We start from the raw sequence: 7,521 nt of genomic DNA on the forward strand, positions 1-7,521 counted from the left end.
TAACTTAGGGACCAAGCAAGATTTGAATGGATTAATTTAATCCCAATCCAAATCCTTTCGTTATATACATGCAAGAGGCTTATGGAAACCCCAAGGAAACTCCCAAAATCGTTCAACTTTTGGATGGTTCTAGAATTGCTTCTTTCGTTTAACTATTGAACAATTACAATTCACCAATTTCACTTTTAATTAATACAGTTAATCCCAAATTAATTTTAGATTAATTCTGATTAATAATTAAGTAACTCAAATTGATTATTATTAATTTATTAACCTTATAAATTAACAAATCAGTTGTCTAACTATTGATCTTATATTAATTTATTAATCACATAATGAATTAGTAAATCAACTATCTATTTGTAATTAATATATTAACAAATCATTTCCTCATAATTTTCAGTTAGTTTATTAACCATATAATAATACAATAATCATCCCTATCTATAATTGTCATTCTAGTCAAGTTTTAGTTATGAGGACAACCAAAAAAGGACTTTGCTCCTAATTAAAAGAAAATATCAATTTATTTACTGGCTTAGACACCTTAATGCATTAGTATCCCACTTGGATAAGTATGTAACTACAATTATAAGTATATACCTCGAACTAAACAACAAAGAGTGTTTTCCAAAGCCACTGTCGAACTCTGATTCAAATCAAATGTTGGTCGTAAGATAAGTGATCAATTATTCATTCGTTCTACAAGATATCATATGAACAACGGTAATAGTTTTATTTTATTTACTTCTTTTTATAGTTTATTTTGGAATATTTTAGTTTATTTTTAGTTAGTCTTCATGCATATTTTCCTTTTCGTTATTATATATATATATATATATATATATATATATATATATATATATATATATATATTACTTTCTAGTTTTTGAGCTTTATTGTAGATATTTAGAGAAATGGAGCAGAGCTTGTAGGGAGAATTGAGGAATTTGAGCGGATGATCAGGATTATTGGGGCTTATCAAAGAGATTTGGATTGAGTCCATTGATCATATACCAGACCAAATTAACATCTAGCATTACACTACTAAATTACACATAGATTCAAGTGTTTGGAATTGTGACAAAGAATACGAAATTTTGCATTTCAAAGAGGCAAAATGACTTATAAGGCCAACGAAGTTTTCAAACCGATAAAAAAACCCCAATTATGTTTTTTCTGTTCAAGAAAACCCAATGAACTTAACCTTTTTGTCTAACACCCCCCCCCCCCCCTCTCAAACTAACTTACACTTTTGTTTAATTCTGGCTAATGAAAGTCAACGAATGACATGGCTTATGACGTGTAATTAAATATCGGAAAAATGACTTGTAAGACCAACGACGTTTCGAAACCATTAAAAAACCCAATCATGAAAAACCCAACGTACTTAACCTTTTGTCTAAAAAACCCAATGGACTTACACTTTTGTTCATTTCTCATTAGAGACAACCAGATTATTAGGTATACAATTAGTTGGCAAATAACATGACATTATATTTAATGAGATGGAATAAATAGAGTAGAATTACCTTTTATATATCAATTTAGGGCTTGGAGAAGAGAAAAAGGAACAACGTCTGTTTTCGATCTCTTGTAGTGGCTACTTTTTTTTCTTCTTCCTCTCAATCGTTGATGTCCAACTCAAGATCTACAAAGAAGATATTTGATGATGCAAGCCCTTGTAGATGTGGACATCATTCTCGGATTTGGACATCTAGAACGGATGATCATCAAGAGAAAAAGTTTAGGGCTTCTTCGAACAGATAGTTAGGTGTAATTGAAAGCTTTATCATGTCCATCTTCTATATATTTGTATTGTTCATTCAAAAACAATAACTTATTAAGATAATCAACAAAATAAGTAGCAACTACAAGAGATCGAACACAGACGTCATTCGTTTTTCTTTTCTCCAAGCCCTAAATCGATATATAAAGGGAAATTTCAATATGTTTATTCCATGTCATTAAATATAATGTCATGTCATTTGCCAATTAATTGTATACCTAATGAAGTTGGTTGCCTCTAATGAGAATTTAAAAAAACGTAAGTTGGGTTTTTCTAGACAAAAAGTTAAGTTTGTTGGGTTTTTTTGACCAGACAAAACATGATTGAAGTTTTTTTGAACGGTTTCGAAACTTCGTTGGTCTTATAAGTCATTTTTTCGATATTTAATTTCACGTTATAAGTCATGTCATTTGTTGACTTTCATTAGCCGTTGACTATAATGAGAATTGAACAAAATAGTAAGTTAGTTGAGATTTTTTAGACAATAAGTTAAGTTTCATAAGTTTTTTGAACTGAAAAAACATAATTATGGTTTTTTGAAGGGTTGAAAACTTAGTTAGACTTATAATTCATTAACCCTTAAAATTGTTTTGGCACGAGTAACTTTTAATATCGGAACAAGTGATAGATATATTGTGGTAAACATAAAAAAACCCCGAAGCTTTAAGATGATGGCCGGTTAAATTCTATGTTAAAGGCGTAAACATATTTAGATTTCTTGTAAAAAAACCAAACAAAAAAAAACTTAGAAATTATAGAGCATTTTTACAGAGTGAAACAGAGTATGTTATTTTGTAATATACATCGATGACCTTCTAGCAATCATATAAACTACCTCGTTCGAAACTAGCTTTTGGGGATAAAAACTTAAGACTATCCTATCTAGTTTTTTTATACACCCGGCATTCTTATGGTATCTTTGATATTTTGGCATCATAAAGACTCATGGCCTATGGATGACGGATACCCTTTCTATGCCTTACAGCAAACCTGTTGACCAAAGCAAGTGCGTTACTTGTGACTTGTGAAACATAAACCATTCTACTTGTGATAGCATTCTTCACATGTCCATTCATAGAACTATCATCGAATCCCCTTGCACATATGTTTTGATTAGTAAGAGCAGAAGCGACCCACGTCTCAGCGTTGCTCATGTGCCACTCGAAATCATGACCCCTGGTTCGAGCCATCTGGTCTAGCTCCTGAACCGACTGGCTTAGACTTGCCACGCTGTTGGTCATGGTGCTAATACAGTCCTTCACAGCTTGATACTCTCTGGGTTTTATACCGGAGACACGGCCAAGTTTGGATATGAAGACGCTTGCTGACTTGGTGTTGTTCAGGCTGACGGAAATTGCTGCTTTCGCAAGGAGGTGGTCGGCGTTGCTCCCTTTGATTGAACCAGCGTAACTTGAGAGACAGCGGACACAGAGTGAGGCATGAAGGGTGGTTTTGCATGATGCCCTGATTAAGTCCATGGCGGTGGGACTGGCGGCACGACCATTCACGGTGGTGGTGTACCGGAGGGTGACTACAAGAACTAGAAGGTAAAGCCCAACTGATCTTTCCATTTTTGGAAGTTTAAGAGTGTTGTAATTTATGCAGGAAATTAAATATTATGAGAGATGAGGGTATGAAGTTAGTGAAGAGGGGTGGAGTGCTTTATATGGTTAATTACGAATACTGTACGTGGGAGGTCTTTAAAAGCTTTCTCATCTATTATTGACGTGGGACGTGTATCAACTTACGTGTCCACAGTATAATAACAAAGTTTGACTTTTTGAAAACCAGGTTAAACTTCATTAACTTTCTAACTACCCCAGCAACCTATAAGATAGACATTGGAAAAGAAGTCAAAGATTTACATATCATAATCATTAATTAAGGTTAATAAGTATATGTTTGCTTAGAAAACTGGTTTATAAGCAATTGTGCAGGTGGTCAATAATATACTATTAATTAGAGGTACGTCTTTGTCGGTATTGAGTAGGAAGGCAAAGGCAAAGAGGATCTATGAAAATATAGGAAAGACAAGCCAACGGTTCTCAGATTTCTTGAAGTAAACATTGTTTCAAGTGGGATATATAATATTCCAAGTCCAAGCTTCGTTTGTTGTAAACTAACACTAAAAGTTAAAAAGTCATCCACGTAAGTTTCTTTCGTTGTCATAATTACATATCTACTACTTGAGATGACAAGATCATATAATGTTTGATACATATGGAAAACTTCATTTACTCTAGAAAAACCCCTTTTTGAGGAAAGTAGCAAATATATCCCGAGACATGCGGGACATTGTCTTAGCCGTAGACTAACACTCTTTCCCCAGATAGAAGCTTGGATGAAAATAGATCAGTCGGATGTGCGAGGGAGGAAAAAGCTAAACACCAAGTCTAATACTATGTGATATACGTTGAGTTATTGGTTTCGCTCCAAAAAAAATCATCATAGAAAAAGCTAGACTCGAGCATAAACATAAGATTTTAAGTTAATTAGACTAAACTACTTCTTTTCTGTGTTTTCGCATCTTCGTTTTTTTCTAATGTCATATATAAGGGACCCACAAAATAAGAATTATATAATGATTAAGATGAATAGCACCTTGAATTTAAGAGAATCAACTAGCCAGTAGGTGGTGCTATGAGATACTAGTATTTTATTACATGATAAATTCAAATTAATAAATTACTCATGTTTCTCTGGCCAGGTCATGCAGATGGGTAACAACAACCACATGCTGCTTCCGGAATTTAAGAGAATTATGTCTAAGGTTATTTCATAATTAGCTTCGATATCACGTTAGAAAACAAGATAAGCATCACTGTGAAACATGATTAGAACGATGGTGGTATGAGAAAGAAACTATAAAAAGAAAAACAAATCCCAAAAAAGAAATACAAAACATAGGGCTATACCAAACAGGGTTTGTTTTCTATATCCAGGACTAATTATTCGGAATTGTTTATATTAATGATTTTGGCCCATAAGTTCTTTGTATTTTCGTCACAAATAATGGGTTATACACACTTCATATACATACACATCTCATATATTATAATTCGTCACAAATAATGAGTTACAAAGACACATATGTATATTTATATGCGTATGAAACGGGCATTGGACTAACGGGCTGTTTGATAGTTGTTGACCGAGTAAAATCTAACTGAATCAGAGTCTGAGTGGATCTGAAGTCTAAATGAATTTATATCTAACTGAAACCATATTGTTTAATTATGTTTCTGACTGGTTGTGTTGCCCGTGAAAATGACCATTTTACTCTTTTGTTTAATTTTTTTTCAAATAAAAAATATCTTTCTTTTGTTAAGTAACATTTAAGTTTCTAATGTGATATTCAAATTGTGACAATTATGACCACACAATATGCTAAACCATAACATTAAAAGTCAAGTCATATTGTAACATCCGGATTTCCATGTATTATGTTTGATCATTTATTTTTGAGTAAAAGAGAGGGACTCGACGAGTTGAGGCGTAGACTCGTCGAGTAGGACCGCGATTGCTGACTGGATTAATGAATGGACTCGACGAGTCGGAAAGGGTGGACTCGACGAGTCCGCGCTGTGAATTGAAACCCTAATTCTCGAGATTTGTGCCCTATTTAAAGGCCTTTATGGCCTCCATTTGCGGCCACTTCACCCCTGAGAAACCCTAGAGAGCAGAGATATCGTTGTGGTGCAAGAGGAAGGCTAATTCACCATTTCTTGTGTGTTTTAGCAAGGAGGAAGGAGGTAGAACAAGCTAGGCAGGTTGAGGAGCTTGGATCCACTTCTATTTGATTAGAGGAAGCTATTGGAGGTAACAATCTGTGCCATTCTCGTGTTTATTGTGATTCTAGTGAAATCTAGGGTTTTCTTTATGCCTCTTTTAGTTGAATCTAGAGTATGTGAGGTCCCAAGGCGAGTTGGTTATTAGATCTGGACCTTAAGAGGTCCAGATATCCCTTACCACTCTGCTTTATGCCATACCTTTTGAGTTATGAGCCTAGGAGGCCATTTTAGAGGTTATTTCACCAAAAGAAGCTTTGGGTGTGTTGCATGTGTACCAAGATTTGACCTTTACGTGATTATCATGCTTGGGAAGGTCATATCTATAGATTAGAGAAGCAGATATGACCTTAGAAGGTCATTTGAGTATGAACATGGAAGCAACTCGCCGAGTTCATAAATGGACTCGACGAGTCGAGTCGGGGTTGCCCCGCGATTCGTGACAGGAGGAACCCGTCGAGTTGAAGGATGACTCGACGAGCCAAAAGAGGCTAGAAGGATTCAGAGGACCCGCATGGACTCGTCGAGTCGCCCATGTGCACTCGACGAGTAGGGTCAAAGTTTGACTGTTGACTTTCGTTAACCTTAGGGTTCTGGTCAAAACTGATTCAAGAGAGTTCAGAGAGGGGTAGAATGGCCTTCTATCTAATCTTTAGAGATGAGACTAGGAGAAAATATTGATCAGGATGTTATTTGAATGATAGGAGGAGGCTATGTCGGGACGTTTAGCACGAGAGTTTATCCGACTTCATTGAGGTGAGTCTTCTCACTATACTGTACCTGGAAGGGTACCTATGTGTGATCGGAAGGTCTTGTATGCTATGAGATGTATGTGATATATGTTGTTATATGATATGTATGTGTATGTATGTTATGTATGATAAGGACCGGAAGGTCAAGATGTTATGGACCGGAAGGTCAAGAGGTTACGGACCGGAAGGTCGATACGAGTAGGACCGGAAGGTTTACCGGGATTCGAGACGAAAGTCCCCTGAGACACTTGGATCGGAAGATCCTACAGAGTTATGGTCTGGAAAGGCGTATGTGTTGTATGTGGTATTTTGGGGAACTCACTAAGCATTTATGCTTACAGTTGTTTTGTTATGTGTTTCAGATACTAGCGAGGATCGTGGGAAGACGCCGACATGATCCGTACACACTCATAGAGATTATGTTTTGAGATTCTAGGATTTGTTTGTTATGATGACATTGGATACAGTTTGTTTGATATTGTTTTGATGATTGAAATATGATTTTAAAATGAAAATTTGTTTTGAAAACTTACGTTGTTACACATATATGTTTGATAAGATACATGTGAGGAAAGTATATACATTTGCAAGATCTTAAAACAGGTTATAGAGTTACAATTTTATTTCTCATCAAATATGAACTAATTGAGATGTCATATTATATAAGCACAAACAATAACATTATAGATTTGTTCAAGAAAATACTAAACTACAATGTTATTTAGTGTATGAAGTTTTCATACATCATACAACATACATACAATGATGTTTAAATTTCATATAAACTAAGATTTCATAAATTCTAATTTCATTGCAAGAAATTTTGATTTCATACAAAGATCATACAAGCAGAAATTTCAAGCATAGATCATACAAGCAAGATTTTTTATTTTAATTTTCATACATCATACAACATATGTGCATATTTTATGATTTCAACAAAGAATCTAATATAAAACAAAGAAGAGTGGGATGCTATCATGTGGCTCGTCCTTTGAGCTTGGAAGAGAGTCCATGGAAGCAAATTCACTGTCACTGATGCTTCATTGGTAGCCACTGAAATACTTGTATTAGTGTTCACTGATTCATCAGGAATTAAACTTAGATCATGATGGGCACTTTGTTGTAGCTTCTGCAATGTCTAATCTATATAACAAAAAAAATAACAGTGATCACAAAAACATAATGATAA

General features: G+C 34.7%; 1 pseudogene; it reads right to left on the minus strand.

Annotated features, from left to right (window-relative positions):
- Positions 1-2,503: 2,503 nt before the first annotated feature.
- Positions 2,504-3,455, minus strand: LOC145091346 (21 kDa protein pseudogene; annotated as a pseudogene).
- Positions 3,456-7,521: the final 4,066 nt, after the last annotated feature.

This window comes from Lactuca serriola, chromosome 3 (assembly GCF_051521515.1).
Source record: "Lactuca serriola cultivar US96UC23 chromosome 3, Lser_US96UC23_V15, whole genome shotgun sequence".
Lineage (NCBI taxonomy): Eukaryota > Viridiplantae > Streptophyta > Magnoliopsida > Asterales > Asteraceae > Lactuca > Lactuca serriola.